The 15694-nt window shown below is 49.3% G+C and overlaps 1 protein-coding gene across 1 annotated transcript in view; it reads left to right on the forward strand.

Moving 5' to 3' along the window:
- Positions 1-15694, forward strand: part of LOC102015158 (carcinoembryonic antigen-related cell adhesion molecule 21-like) — a 33556-nt gene that overhangs the window by 3753 nt on the left and 14109 nt on the right. The gene's annotated exons all lie outside the window — the stretch shown is intronic.

The raw sequence follows: 15694 nt of genomic DNA on the forward strand, positions 1-15694 counted from the left end.
CTCCTGCGTGCTCTTCCTGCTGATCCTGTCACAACTTCCACAAATGCAGTGGCATAGAACAACACAAGCCAAGGCGTTGGTGTGGGTGTGTGCTCTCTGCGGGCGTTGGAGACAGGCTGCTTCCTGGCAGCCGCCTACCTTCCCGGGCTGTGGCCCCTTCCTCCACCTTGGAAGACAACGAGGCGGCCTCCGGAAGCCCCTCTCCGCTCAGCTCCGCCCTCACGCCTCCCTCCTCTTCTGACTCTGCTGCTGTTCTGGTTTGTGTGTGGGTGTCCCCTCAAAGCCTCAAGCAGTAATGGGGCGGGGTTTTAGAGTTTAGCTTGATTCATGGGTGTGAGAGCTACACCCGCCCTGGGGCAGATAGTTTGCACATGTAAGGGAGAGAAAGAGGCTGCTTGCCGCCCCTCCTCCCCTTTTGCTGTTGTTGCTTTGCTGCCTTCCACCACCATGAACTGTTGCCCTCTGCCATGTGCCGCTCCTCCCTGGAGCCAGACAAGTATGGACTGAAACCTCCACAGACCGTGAGCTAAATAAACCTTTCCTTCCTTGATTTTGGGCGTCAGGTATTTTGTCTCCTCAACGAGCGAGAAGTAACCAACACACCTGCGCTCCTATCTCTCTGGTAAGGAAAGGACCTTGAGATTTTGTCCTTCTCTTTCACTAAAAGCTACACACAGGCACCTGGATTCCGTTGACCAGACTGTGGGGTCTGCAGTGACACCCACAGCACCCTCGAACTCCCAAGAGGGAGGAGGTGGGGCGGGCGTTCACCATGCCTCAGCACCTGCCCTCCTCCTCCCCTGATAATGCTCAGCTGCTAAGAATAAAAGAACTGAGTGTTCACAACTCAGCAGTCCTTCAATAGTTCGTGGTGGTCAGCACCGCGGACAGCGCCCCCGAGCCCCTGGTTCTCAGGCGCTGAGGAAGGGACGACTCAGAGGACGGCACCGCGACCAAAGGCGTCCATTTCTATTCTACTCAAGAAAAGCCCAGTACTAAGTTATTATGGGATGGCCCAAGTCTCCTCCTAATTACATCTCGTGATCCGTCTTCGTGTGTCAGTTATTAGGGTTTTGGGCACACCTCCTGCAAACGCCTGCGCGGCAGACGGGTGTTCCCAGAGTGTGGTTCCGGGAGGCTGACAGCCTGCTCCAGCCTCACCACGAGTGTTTCTGGCCCTGAGGTTCAGGGACTGGGCTTTATCCAGTGGCTGGGAGCTTGCACAGCATATGTAAGGCCGTGGGTTGATCCCCAGCACGCTGGCCTTCCCCTCACCCTCACAAAGTACCCCGAGGTTAGGTCACTGCCTCACCAGTGATTCCATCACCCACGACCATGCTAGGCCAATCAGTGGGCTAATCCAGTTATCACATGCCCCAAATCCAGTATCACACACTCATGATCCGACCACCACCCCAAACCCCCACCTATAAGCTCATGAGGCTTTGGGGGATCTCTAGATACAAGCCACGACATGCCTCACGTGTCCTAGCCCCTCCTGCCCTAGTCACACCGGTACCTCACAGTCCCCACCTCCCCTTGAGATGTCCCAGCCAGAGGCGTTCACACCTAGGTGTGAACTCAGGGATGTGCTGAGACGTCAAAGCCGCTAAGGGGACTTCCAGAGAAACAAAATAAGTGGCAGAGGCCGACGTCAACGTCTTCAGTCCCCGTTCAAGTGGGGTCTGCATGTTGATGATACAAAAGTACAAAAAGAACCTGGTCACTTCAGGAGAACACACGGTTCCAAACAGCTCCTTAGCCTGTGGGCGCACTGAGTCCAGATGTAAAGCCTGAGCATTTGCTCCTGGGTAGGAGAAGAAGTGACAGTATCACTTCTCAATGTGCAGGCACTACACCATCTGTACTTCCTTCACTCCCCCAGGGGGCCACACTGCCACCAAATCCTTCTTGTCACCACGTTCCCTCTTGTCTCCTGCCTTTGCCTCTTAAGAAGTTGCAAATAAACAAGAACAAATCTATGAAAAGTCTGGAGACAAAAAGTCCCTTTAATCCCAATAATTCAGCCTCTATAACCATGAACTGCCCACTCGACCTGCTGTCTCAGGCACGCAGGAGTCTAGGTGCCTCTAGGGACCCTGCCCTTCCCTGTGCAGTGGGAGGGGCAGCACATCAGAACCAGCAGTGAGCAGGATACTGAGACAGGGTCATTGAACCACTAATGAGCTCCCAGAGGTCTCCGGTCATTTTCCTAAACTTATGGTCACCTTGGATTCCAGCACAGCCTGGACCAGACACAGTGAGGCTCAGGTGCGTGAGCTCCGGTGAACTTAGCAGACCTGATTATAACCTAACCCAGGATGACTGATTGTACCATGGGGTGGAAGCAAGCTGACAGGGGTGAGGACCTGCTTCATCCCCATCCCTTGCGGTGGAGAAGTGTGACCCTCTTATCTAGCCAGTTCATGATTGTGAGTGGTGAGAAGAGGGAGCCCCAAATCATCTCCTTCAAATGCTGTTGGCTCTGGCAGAGCCACAGAGCCAGAGGAGCCCTGCTGTAAGCAGAGCCCCAGAGGTTTGTCCCTGGGAGGGGAAACAGGCGTCTCTGACCCTGAGGCCTGCCCCTCTGCTGAAGGAATCCACACATGGCATCTGTATGGTTCCACCACCGTCCCTAACACAGCGAGGCCCGGACATCTGAGGGTGAAGAGGGAGAGGCCGCCAGGGAGAAAAGAGGAGGCTGAGAACCCTGTGCCACAGCGGGCTTCCAGTTCCAGCAGCTCTGCGATCATGTGAAAAGGGGACAGGATGGAGCCCTGTCCACCTGCGCACTCTGGCTCGCGTGCGTCTTCACAGACACGGGTCCTCTCCTCTCCTCCTCACACACCCTCAGCCGAGCCCGAGGACCGGGCACATGGGGCTGGATCCCCAGTTCTTTTTTCTTTCTTTGTCTTTTTGAGACAGGGTCTCGCTGTGCAGTTCAGGCTGGCCTTGAACTCACTTTGTAGCCCAGGCTGGTTTCGAACTCACAAAGATCCCCCTGCCTCAGCCTCCCAAGTGCTGGGACTACAGCCGTGCGCCACTATGCCCAGCTGGATCCCCAGTTCTGCAGACCCAGCTTGGCCTGGCTTCAGACTGCACACCAGAGTTTGATGACGTTCCATGGGAAGATCCGAGAGGGGCTTGGCTGAGATATTGAAAGTCCAAGTCAGAATGTGTCCTGTCATTAAAATGAGATGTAAATTTGATAAATGTTTAAGGATGATGTTGCGTAAAACTTTTCCTGATTCTTCCATGGATACGTTCCTCACTGTCCACTAGAGGGCGCCAATCTCCAGTTTGGCACATTCCAGTGGCGGCGCAGCGGGTCGGGGCGGGGCGAGGGGGGGCGGGTGGTGACCTCTCAGCAGGGCCCAGTGTCCCGCAGGGTCTGAATCTCCCCAGCCTAGTCTCACACCACAGTCCTCCTCTTTCCCCAGTCTGCCCCGCTGGCCTCAGTCACCTCAGTGGTGAAGGCCACCTCTCTGCAGGGAGCTCCTGACCTCTATAGCATCTTGGGTGAAGCATCCACTGATTCTAATTAGGCCTCAGCCTAAAGGACTCTTTCACAGAGGACTCTGATTTCCAGGCCAGCGTGGTATATACAGGCTCTGGATGCCCCAATTCCGCCCCTCATAACCTTCTCCCAGTTACCGTTCCTTTCTCTTTCACTCTGCTCCTGAAGTGTGGGCTGGGTACTGAAGGGTCACACGGGGGAAGGGGAAGAAGGGCCAGAAGGCAGGACTGAGCGGGAAGGGGACAGAGAGGTGTTTTAGACACAGACTTGGCCTCCAGTCATGTGGTCCCAGGAAGTGGTCCTGCCTGGGGAGGAGGCTCAGCTCAGAGGGAGGAGGGACCCCAGAGCTGACCCCCTGGGGAGTCTTGCTCTGGAGCCACTCTGGAGCAGACAGCAGAGACCATGGAGACGCCCTCAGTCCACCCTCAGTCCACCTCAGCATCCCTCGCCAGGGGCTTCTGCTCATGGGTAAGAGCGCATGATTCTTGGGGAGGGTGGGAGGACAGAGACTGGCTGGAGGCTCCAGGTGAGCCCTTGAGAGGTGACACGGGGCTTCTGTTTGGAGCCTGAGGGGAGAGGGCGTGAGGAGGGACAGAAGGCTTAGGAACAGGAAACTCTCAATGAACCAAAACTGATAAAGGAGGAAAGAAAGCTCCATTGCTGTCCGTTCAAGTCAATCATCCCAGGACCCTGAAATTTTGAAAACTGATGTTAATAACTATGGCAGGGTGACTCCCCACATAAAAGCATATGGGGGGCATTAAGCACTGCCTTTAGGCACCAAGCTCAGAAAGTGGCAAATAAACTCCTGGACATGCAGGGCCGTGGGAGCCCGTGCTGGTCCATGCACAGGGGTCTGAGCGTGTTCCACACACCTGGATCCAACAGAGATCAGACAAGTGCCTGTCCTCATAGAGCAGTGGTCCTACTGGCCAGGGAGGCAGACCAGCAAGAACACCTAGGAGATGAGATTGAGTGTTGACAAGAGCCTCGGATCAAATAGAGTAGAGAAAAGCAAGAAAGTGAACACTCAGGGTTTCTAGGGGAGGTGGTTAGGGAGCACAGCTCCCCAAGATCCCTGGATGTGAGCGGGAACCCGAGGGCAGTGGGGGAGATGAAGAGTGTTCCAAACAGAGGACGTGACAAATTGAGGGACACTGGGGGAACAAGGTCATGCTTCTGACCTTGACGCTACAGTAGACACACACAGATGAACACACCTATGACACACCAAGGATGGGGGCAGAAGGCACCTGCTCAGGACTCACGGACCATCTCTCCATCCAGTAGGAAGGTCTCAATACGGATGGATTTCTCTGTTCTCCCAGCCTCACTTTTAGCCATCTGGAACCTGCCCACCACTGCCCAGCTTACAGATGAATCGGTGCCATCCACACTGCTGAAGGCAGGGATGTTCTGGTCCACAATCTGCCACAGAGTCTCCGTGGTTGTCTGTGGCACTAAGGGGAAAGGGCTGTCTCCACCCATCAGATTGCAATATAGGGAATAACCACTCAAGTACTTACGCCAGGGACTGCGTACAGCAGAAGAGAAACAATATTTCCAAATGGAGTGCTTGCTTGGGCAGCACACGTACTAAAATCAGAACAACACAGAGCGGATTAGCACGGCCCCTACCCAAATGCGTCCCTGCTGCCCCTGAACATGACCCAGGAGTAATAGGATTCTACATTGTACAAACTGTAAATCAGGTTTGGGGAGGGAAGAAGAATCTGGACAGTTCCACATATACCACGCGTGACCCTCTAGGCCCTGTGGAGTTGGGTGGGGTCAGTTGCACTTGCCATGCACAGGACTGTCCTCAGGCAGGCTTTGACGAGGTCCCCAAAAGAGAAAATGGGAACTCCAACTGTCCCTGGACAGGTCTGAGACATAGTTGCAGAAAAGCATTTAGGGACATATCAGAGTGAGGCACAGGCTGATTTCCTAAGCGGGGTTAGAAAGTAAAAGGAAATAGGGAAGAAGCTTCAGTTTGAGGAACCGAAGGAGACAGAGCTCTGATCAACAGGATCAGGTTGGTCCCCTACCACAGGGGGAGACCAGCCTGCGTGGACTTGTTGAGGTGGGCTGGGGTCTGGTTGATCATCTCAGCTCTAGTTTGCAGATGGCTCTGTGAGAAGTCCTTATTGCTGCAGGTGGGCTGCAGTTGAAGCTCCATGAGATAATTGTTTCTGCATGAGGAAGCCTGAATTTTATGGAGGCTTTGCTGGAATCCAAGGTGACCATAGGTGTAGGACAATGGCTGGAGACCCCTGAGAGCTCATTAGTAGTTTAATGTCTCTGTAAATCTCTTATCTTGGTGTCCTCATTTTTTAAATTTTTTGCCTTTTTGAGACAGGTCTCACTATGCAGTTCAGGCTGGCCTTGAGCTCACTTTGTAGCACAGGTTGGCCTAGAACTCACAATGATCCTCCTGCCTCAGCCTCCCAAGTGCTGAGATTACAGGCGTGCACCACCACTCCCAGTTTAGTGTCCTCAGTCTTTTTTTTTTCTTTTTTTACACTTTTTTTATTTTAAAGAGTAAAAGAAGGATAACATAATAATAGGAGGGGCTTACCAAATTACAGACAAAGTGGTAGGAAATTATCAATGGTTATTGTTTTACATATTGTTATCTACAAGATAGTTTCTCAGGAAAACAAATAGACAAATGACAGTGAGTTACAGACAAAAGAGGTAGGAGATTATCAATAGTTGTTGTACTATACTTAGGTATCTTCAAAGTGGCTTCTAAAGAATATAAATAGAACTATACTTGAGTGACCTACTGAATAATCATTCAATAATTCTCAATGGTTGTTGTAGGAAACACATAATAATAAACATGGATCCATTTATGAAATAGGATAGGAACAATACAAACATTACAGAGCTATGGATAGATTAGTAGGAAAATATCAATGACTGCTGTAATACATGGTGGTATCTTCAAAGTGGTTTCTCAGGAAGACAGAGATACACAAGAAGGATCTAACAAGTAGTTACAGCCTAAGGGTTGTCAAAAATCAAGTGAGCCGTCTGGGGCGAAAGCCATTTTTTGTAGCATTTTCTCTCCAGCCTCCCATCGCATTGGGACCCCACAACCAGGTAGTGTCCTCTCCCCAACTGTCAGCACAGGCAGCAGGAATCCTGCTGCAGACTTCTCCGGGGCTCCACCACAGCCTGTACTGTCAGGGGAAGAATGGCTTCCAATGAGTCTCTGCAGGTATTGTGCAAGGTCCTCCTGGTTTACAGCTTCCGAGCAGCTCTCGTGACCCCAGTCCACTGGACCTCTGACTCCGTGGGCTTAGTCTGCATTCTCATGTTCTTTTTTTTTTGTTTGTTTGTTTTGTTTTGGTTTTTTTCTCCGGTACCGGGAACCGAACTCACGACCTTGCGCTTGCCAGGCAGGCGCTTTTGCCGCTGAGCTAAATCCCCAGCCCCCTGCATTCTCATGTTCTCTGAGTCCTTGTTCAGCAGCTGCTCCTCTGCTGGCTCTGGACCTTTCTGGTTCTCAATGGCAGGAGCAAGAGTGGCCCGTTGTATGGCATGTATTGCCAGGGGTTGTTCAAAGTTTCAATGATTCACACACATCCGTGGGTGGGCAACTGCAGTCGGTGCATGGTGGGCCAATTGTGTCACTGTTTCTCTGTGTCATGATAGATCTCAATTGAGCGGCGGTGGCTGGCCTAAGGGCCAGTGCACAACAGCGCTCGCCGCCGCATGGCTCCCCATGTGCTGGGGCCCTCCCTCCGGAGCTACGAGGCAGGAAGCTAGCCAGCTGGAAGACCGGCGCTCCCCACCCGTGGCTCCCTGTGCGCCGGAAGCCCTCCTTCCGGGGAACTACGAGGCTGGGAGTGAGCCAGCCGGAAGCGTGTCCTCAGTCTTGAAGGTGATGAAACTTGCAATGAAAATTTAGGGTTTTTTTGTTGTTTTGTTTTTTGGTACCAGGAATCAAACTCAGGGCCTCACGTTTGCCAGGCAGGCCCTGTGCCACTGAGCCACATCCTTAGCCCTGAAAATTTAGGGTCAATCAACCTTACATTGCCAGCTTTTAGACAGTCACCCCGTCAATGCTTAACATGCCTATATGCTGACCAGGGATCTGACCCAAAGTTGTGAGATAATAAGAGAGACAGATACAAAATGAAGGTCAAACTTTCTTCTGTGTTCCATTATCTATTAGGAATCTGTAAGCTCAAGTGAATAGTCAGTGTTGTTGTTTTCTTTTTCCCAGCAAAAGTATTTTTTAAGTCCATGACTGCCTCAGAAGAATAAATGAGTCATGCTTTTGATGAGCAACAGCTTCAGGGCCCACGAGTTTGTCCGCTGTCTCTATGGTGGTGTCTGACTGTGTCAGAACTGTCTGGCCTGACTCTGCCTACCACCCTCTCTTCATTACAGCACCTTTGGGGGTTTGAACACTTAGTGCTGGATACATACAATGAGGTAAATTTCAGTGGATCAGAATCCTTCACCCGCATCCACCCTGCAGAAAGAGGGGTCTGTGGGTAGCTCAGCCCAGGGGGATCAGTCTCCATCCAGCCTCCCAGAAAAGCCTCCATGAACATGGTCCTGAGAAAGACCTAGCAAGACCGAGTCAGGGCCTGGCTGAGGGGTCCTTTGTGCTATGCACAGAGAAACTGAGCTCAGGAAGTCTCTGCTCCAACTCCTGTCCCAGGCTCCTGATCCCAGGTGACCCTGGGGAGCTCATGGCTGGGGATGGGTTTGGGTCTCCTGGACAGAACTGATCAGAAACAATGATTTTCAGGCTGTCTGGACCTCACATCTCCTATAAGTGGTGACCAGCAGGGCTCAGCCCCAACAGCCACACCAGGTCAGGGCGGAGGTAGCCTTTCACCTGAGAGTTGGTAGGGAGGACACAGATGGTCAGGTTCCAAGATTGCTGTCAGGCCGTGTGCCCTGGAGGACTGACACAAGCTTCTACAGGAAGGTCAGGGTCTGCTGTGGGAGGAGCAGAGGGGAGATGAGTTCCTGGCAGTGCCTTGTCCACCAGGGATCAGGCCTGGGAGCCCCTGTCCTGGGGACAGTCTGTAATAGATGCTGTCTATCTTGGTAGCCCTTCTACACCAAGCTTTAGCAGGTGATTCTGAATATGTTAAAGTAACTCAAGGTAACACGGCAACCCAGATATTGCTTACCTGTTATATTTTCCAATATTTATAAGAGAAACTGAGGCACAGAATATAAAGTTGCCAAATTGGGATTACAGAAACCATGGCAGCAGATCAGAGGCATGAGATGGTCGTCCACAGCCACGGCGCCATCCTCTCCTGAACTCTATTTGGGCATCTGTGGACCCCAGAATCATGTCTAAGTTTTCCTCTTAGACATCCCATCTCCGGGAGTGTGGTCTGGGCTGAGAGCAAAGCAGCGAACTGATCAGCCTCCAAACTCAGGCTCAGTGCCAGGAATGTCCAGGCCTCTCCTCTCAGGCAGCTGATCCACACTGTAGTGGATTGACAACTGGTGGTCATCTTATAACCCCCAGCTGAACTGAGTAAGTATGGTGCTGAGTGTGGGAAGCCCACCTGCGGATTGTTGCCAGCAGCATAAGAGGCAGAACTGGAGAAGAAGTGAGGTTGTTGGGAGCTGAGAAAAGCTGTTAGGAGCTGGTAGTAGCTGTAAGGAGCTATTGGTTCTTTTGGAGGAGCTTGTCGTGCTGGCTTTCCTGATGAACTTGGCTGTTTTCATCCTTCGATGAGCTCAGGATCTTGTTGGCCCTGAAAATGGCTTCGGTTCACTTTGGGAGAGTTCCAGTCCTCACTCTGAGCATCAATTCCTGGCTCCGGAGGGAAAGATGGTGCACTGCCAGTCTCTGGGAGAAACTTACTGGCTTTCCTGATGGGAACTCAGCCATCTTGATCATCGGAGGAGCTCGGGACCTCACTGTTGCTGAGGATGGCTGTGGTACTTTTCAGGGGAGATCTGGTTCTTACTTTGCATGTAGCTTCCTGGCTCCAGTGTAGAACCCTCAGCCTACTAGCACAGATCCTTCATCCTGCTGGCACAGACTTCCTAGATTCTACCACTGACCTTTGAACCTTCCCAGTGCAGATTCGTGAAACAGGCCTGCATGGGATATTGTTATGGGCTTTAGGCCTCCAGTTGGATTCGTGGGAGGCATTGTTATGGGCTCTAGGTCTTCAGCTGGACTCACACATGACATTTCCATGGGATCCAGGCCCTCAGCTGGATTCCTTGGTCTTAGTGTGTGGACAGATTTCCTGCACTCTCTTGTATATCATTCCTTGGGTGACTATTATAAATAATCTTATAAAATATGTGTCCTGTATTATATTGTTCTCCCTTGCAAAACTATCCCCCAAACCATGACACACACCGTTCCTGAACTGACATGATGTATTCGCTGAGGTGTTGGGTGTCACTCCCTGAAGTATAACGGAGAGGACTTTGTTTGCTCTTTCCCTCACCACCAGACCCCACAACCAGCACAGGGCCCAACACAGAGCCTGCTCTCAAAAGTTTTACGGAGAAGAACAAAAGGAATGAAGAGCTGTGAATGAATAAATAACCTAGAACTCCTCCAGAGACTGTGACCTGCATGCAGAGTCCCAGGATGCTCTGGCCGCCTGCCCCCTGGCCCTCCTGGAGGCAGCCACCTTGTTCCCTCCCTCTGACACTTGCTCCTAAGGCCACCCCAGGAGCGAGGTGACATGATGATCCTGTGGCTGCTGGGCTGTGGGAGGGTTTTCAGGGTTGTGCTGGTTTTATTCTGAGGTGGTCAGGGGGTTCTTGGTCTCTTGGGTTTTTGAAGACATTGTAACCGTCCTGCTCACTGCCGTGGACATTTTTGGCTCTCTCTGCTCCTCCCCTGTCCCTCATCTTTCTCCCTGCTGTTCCAGGTGACAGGGACTATATCCCCCCTGTGACGAGTGCTACACCCTCACCTGGCCAGACTCATGGCTGACCATCTCATTCCCTTCCTGCTAACACCGGGAACCAGGCCCACTCTCTTGGGCACAGAAATTAGTAGAGGCAGCCATTGCTGCCAGACTCCATCAGAGGTCGGCATCCCCCACTTTGAACCAGCCTCCAGCGTGTGCCTCGCTTTCCTCCATCCACCGCCTGTGATAGGGAAACTGCAGATTGTTTCACAGTCAGCTTCAATAAACGCAGGCAATGTGGTGGGGGCTTTTAAAAGAAGGTTGCGAGCCAGGCGTGGTGGTGCATGCCTGTAATCCCAGCACTCGGGAGGCTGAGGCAGGAGGTTCGTTGTGAGTTCGAGACCAGCCTGGGCTACAAAGGGAGCTCAAGGCCAGTCTGAACTCCATAGCTAGACCCTGTCTCAAAAAAGACCAAAAAAAAAAAAAGAAGGTTGCAAGTTGGCTCAGAGAAATGGCCTTCTACAGACCAATAACTTCCCCTTCGTTCTGATGACATCACATGTGACCTTATTCTGTTCGCTCTAGATGGCCCAGACACCACTACTGGTTCCCCCCAAGACCTGCATTTCCAACCAAAGCACAAACCTTGGCTTCTCGTGTTGTTCACCCTCTAGCCTGCCCCGCAGTGCTCCTGGATATTCAGCGGGAGGCCCTATAACCCACACAAGAGCTCTTGTCCCCAACATCACTGCGTGTAATAGCAGATCCTGTATCTGCCTCATCTACAACTCTGCCACTGTAGACACTGCTAACATTTCTGAGGGTCTGTAAGGGGATTCTGGAGCATTAGCACCAATCTCTGGGGTGAATGCTTTTTTTTAAAAAAAAAAAAAAAAAAGGTTGCAGAGAGGGCTGGGGAGATAGTTCAGTGGTACCAGCACCTGCCTAGCAAGTGCAAGGTCCTGAGTTTGATTCCCAGTACCAAAAAAGAAAAGATTGCTGAGGAAATTAATTCCCATCCTTCCATGAGCCTCCTGCTCCATTAGCCTTCAGACTTCTCTTCCTTTCTTCTCTGATTTCTCATGACTGACCTAGAGTCCAGCCTGAAATGTTAGGAGAGGGTCTTCTCAGCCCCAGAAAGCTCCATGGAGTGACAGGAGCCGCGCAGACGAGGGAGAGGAAATACCTTCCTCACTAACTCATTCCTTTCTGTTACTTCTCTCTTTGCATTTACTTCCCCCACAAGCTACAAATGTTGCGCAAGGCACTGAAACATGCTCACAATGTCTTTCCACAAATGAAACCCTTCTTCTGCTCTGTCTCAGGCTGTATTCACAGCTGTGACTGTCTTTGCTTTGATACTATTTAGGGTGGGACAGGACAGGTGGAGAAGCTACATAGGGGGCCCATCCTGAATCTGCTAAATGATGTCCCCAGTGGACACCTGAGCCTCCCTGGGGACAGGTGCAGGGAAAGTGGAAAAGCGAGCTTTGGCACAGACGCCTCTGAGCTGTGTCCTGGCGCTGAAGTCCCAGCTGTGTGAGGCTCAGGACACGAGCACAGGTGATGCAGGGGAGCAGTGAGTGTCGCACACTTGGAGACACAGGGAACTCGCCAGAGGAGGCTGAGAGAAGGTAGAAGGACCATCTGTTTGTCAACAAGGTGACACCTGCCATTAGAGATCTCGCTCACCCCGACATTCCTTCGGCAGGTCAGGAAGCCCACTTCTTCTCTATTTTTTTCCTCTCTAGTTGAAAAATCCTTTAGCTTAGACCTTCACCAAGTCATAGATCCTGGTGATTAGGCAGGGCCGTTCTCACTGTCTCATAAGTGTTTAACAGGAAGCACGTGCCCTCACTACTGCATGTAAATCTGCCTGATCTCAGGATGGACACAGCTGATAATCTCTCCTTCCTAGCATGCATGGAAAGGGGGCTGATCTCTTATAAAATCATTGCTACGGAGTGAATGTGTCCCCCCAGAATCATGTGTTGGAAACTGACTCCCCAGTGCAGCAGTGACCTATAGGGGGCCCCGTGGAAGGTGAGCAGGTGCAGAGGGTTCTGCCCTTATGAATGGAGTGATGTTACCTGAGAAGGTGTGGGCCAGGTACCTCAGGTATCTCATAAAAAGATGGTTTGGTCCTCTTACCTTCTCTCTCTCTCTCACACTCTCTTCCAGTGTGATGCTTCTGCCATTATATGAAAGGGCCAGAAGGCTTTCACCAAATGCCACTCCTTGATCTTGGATTTCTCAGATTCCAGAATTTAAGCAACAAATCTCTGATCTTTATAAATCACCCAGTCTGATGTATTCCCATAGAGAAGAACCCGATGGACTGAGAGCCTCACGAAGGTTGTAGGGATAAAATATGAGAGTCGGTGGGAAAAAAATCTCCAACTAGTGATGAGGTTTTTGGACGCATGGTCTGAGAACAGGCTCCTAGTGTGAATTCCACCGAGACGTCCAAGGGACTAGTGAGAGGTCTCCCTGGCTGACCTCAGGGAAGTGGGAAGTGCAGCCTTCTCCTTATGGAGGAAAGACACCCAACCTTTGCAGAGGGTCAAGGCCAGTCTGGGCTACTGTACAAGCTCACCAGGGCCCTGGGAACTGGCTGAAGTCTCTGAGGGAGGAACATAGGATAGGTGCCAGTCCCACTCCCAGCCAGACTCCTATTTGTCCATAGAGCTAGTGTTGCCACCCTCCATCCAGGCCAGCAACACGACAGTCACAGAAGGGGATTCTGTGGTCCTGATCTGGCTCTCAAATGACCCTGGAGGGATTTCCAATGATCAGACTCTGTTGCTGATGGAGGAGATGAAACTTTCCTAGGACCGTGGCACCTTCAACATAGACCTCATCAGGAAGGATGCAGGGCTGTATTGGTGTAAGGTCTCCAACCTGGGCAGTTCCCCCAAGACTGAGCCCCTCAGGCTGGCTGTGATCTGTGAGTGACCCTCAGGCCCTTCCCTTCCAAGCATTATAAATTTCACTGTCAAGGCTATCAGGTGATGCCTGCAACAAGGACTGGGTAGAACCTTGAGAGCCTAGAGAGAATGTGTTCAGACTCCAGAAATCAGACAACCTTGTTATTTCTTGGTGCTGATCTGTACCAGATGTTTTACCTTGGACTCTACCTCCTGAGTCTCTGTTACCGCATCTGTAACATTAGAACACAAAACCTAGATCTAGATCTCGAGTTTGTTGAGAAGAAGATCATTAGATTAATGAGATTGAAGCATTTAGCACAGGGTCTCATAGAGAGTCAAGGGTTAATAACATCAACTATGATTATTAGTTTCACAATTTTTTTCTTACCCATTAAGTCAAGCATAACTGGAAATAGTATAGCTATCCCTGTTTTTTCCTGGTTCCTTCACATAACGTATTGTTTTCCATCTTTTGACTTTTACTCTATGAATTTCTCTTTGAATTAAATGTGTTTCTTGTATGCAGTATATTGTTGGCTCTTGCTTCTTTTTTATTTTATTTTATTTTATTTTATTTTGGAACTGGGAATCAAACTCAGGACCTTTCATGTACTAGGCAGACACTGTGCCACTGAGCTACATCCCCAGTCCCTAATTTTATTTTAAAGAGAAAGTAATACAGAATTTCAAAACAAGATAATAGGAGATTAACAATGGTTAATATATTGCATATTGTTATCTTCAAAGTAGTTACTCAGATTACAAGAGATAGGCATGCATAATCGTGGATCTTGCTTCTTAGTCCATTCTGTCAATTTGTTTCTTTCAGTTGGTGAATGGAGACCATTAATGTTTTTTGTTTTGTTTTGTTTTGTTTTGTTTTGTTTTGTTTTGTTTTGTCTTCTTGTGATAGGGTCTGGCTATGCGGTTCAGACTGGCCTTGAGCTCACTTTGTAGCTCAGGCTGGTCTCAAACTTGCAATGATCCTCCTGCTTCAGCCTCCCAAGTGCTGGGATTACAGGCATGTGCCACCACACCTGGTGAGACCACTAATGTTGATGGTTATAACTGATATTGTTGATTTATCCTTGTCATGTTATTTTCCTGTTGTTGGCTGCCTCTTTTCTCATTCTGTTTAATTGCTTACCTTGCCTGGTGGATTCATTCTCTTGGTATTCAGAAGTTTTTATTATCTCATTCTAGAAAGTCTTTCTGAACATTTAGGAGTTCTGGTTTTGCGGTTATGAAACCAGGGGTTTCTTCAGGTATTCTCTGTTATGAAAGTATCTTATTTCTCCATCAATTTTGTAAGATAGTTTTGCAAGGTACATAAACCTGGGTTGGAGGGTTTTTCTTTTGGGGTTTGAAATACTTCATTCCAAGCTCTCCTTAACTTGAGGGTTTGTGTTGAGAAGTCAGCTGTGGTTGTGATGGGCTTTCCTTTATAGGTGATTTGTTTCTTTTCTCTAAAAGCTTTTAATGTTCTGTTCCGGTGTGGAATTTCTGGGATCTTGACTATTATATACCTTGGTGTAGTCTTTTTTTTTTCATCATGGCTGACTGGAGTTTTGTATGTCTCATTTATTTGTGTGTCAAATTCTTTTTCCCTGCTTGGGAAGGTTTCTGCCATAAGTCCTGTGAAGATGTTTTTTTATGCCATTTGTGCTATCTCCTGCTTTTTCATTGACTCAAATCAATCTTATGTCACTCTTCTTTGCATCATCTAGCAACTGCTGGATTGATTTCGTGGTCCCTTGCCATCTTAAGAAATCTTTCTTTTCATGATTGCTAATTGCAGTCTTGTCTTCTATATCTGAGATTCTGTCTTCACTTTGGCTCATTCTTCTGTGTATACTTTCAGTGGAATTTTTAATCGGGATTAATCTGTTTGCATCTATTTCATGGATTCCATTTCCTTGGACATTCATGATTTCTTTTTTTTTATTTTAAAGAGTAAAAGAAGGATAACAATAATGGGGGAGCGCTTACCAAATTACAGACAAAGTGGTAGGAAATTATCAATGGTTATTGTTTTACATATTGTTATCTACAAGATAGTTTCTCAGGAAAACAAATAGACAAATAATAGTGAATTACAGACAAAAGAGGTAAGAGATTATCAATAGTTGTTGTACTATACTTAGGTATCTTCAAAAGAATATAAATAGAACTATACATGCTTGACCTATTGAATAATCATTAACTATTCGCAATGGTTGTTGTAGGAAACACATAATAATAAACATGCATCCATTTATGAAATAGGACAGGAACAATACAAACACTACAGAGTTATGGATAGATTAGTAGGAAAATATCAATGACTGCTGTAATACATGGTGGTATCTTCAAAGTGGTTTCTCAGGAAGACAGAGATA

This window comes from Chinchilla lanigera, unplaced genomic scaffold (assembly GCF_000276665.1).
Source record: "Chinchilla lanigera isolate Chin_1 unplaced genomic scaffold, ChiLan1.0 scaffold00154, whole genome shotgun sequence".
NCBI lineage: Eukaryota > Metazoa > Chordata > Mammalia > Rodentia > Chinchillidae > Chinchilla > Chinchilla lanigera.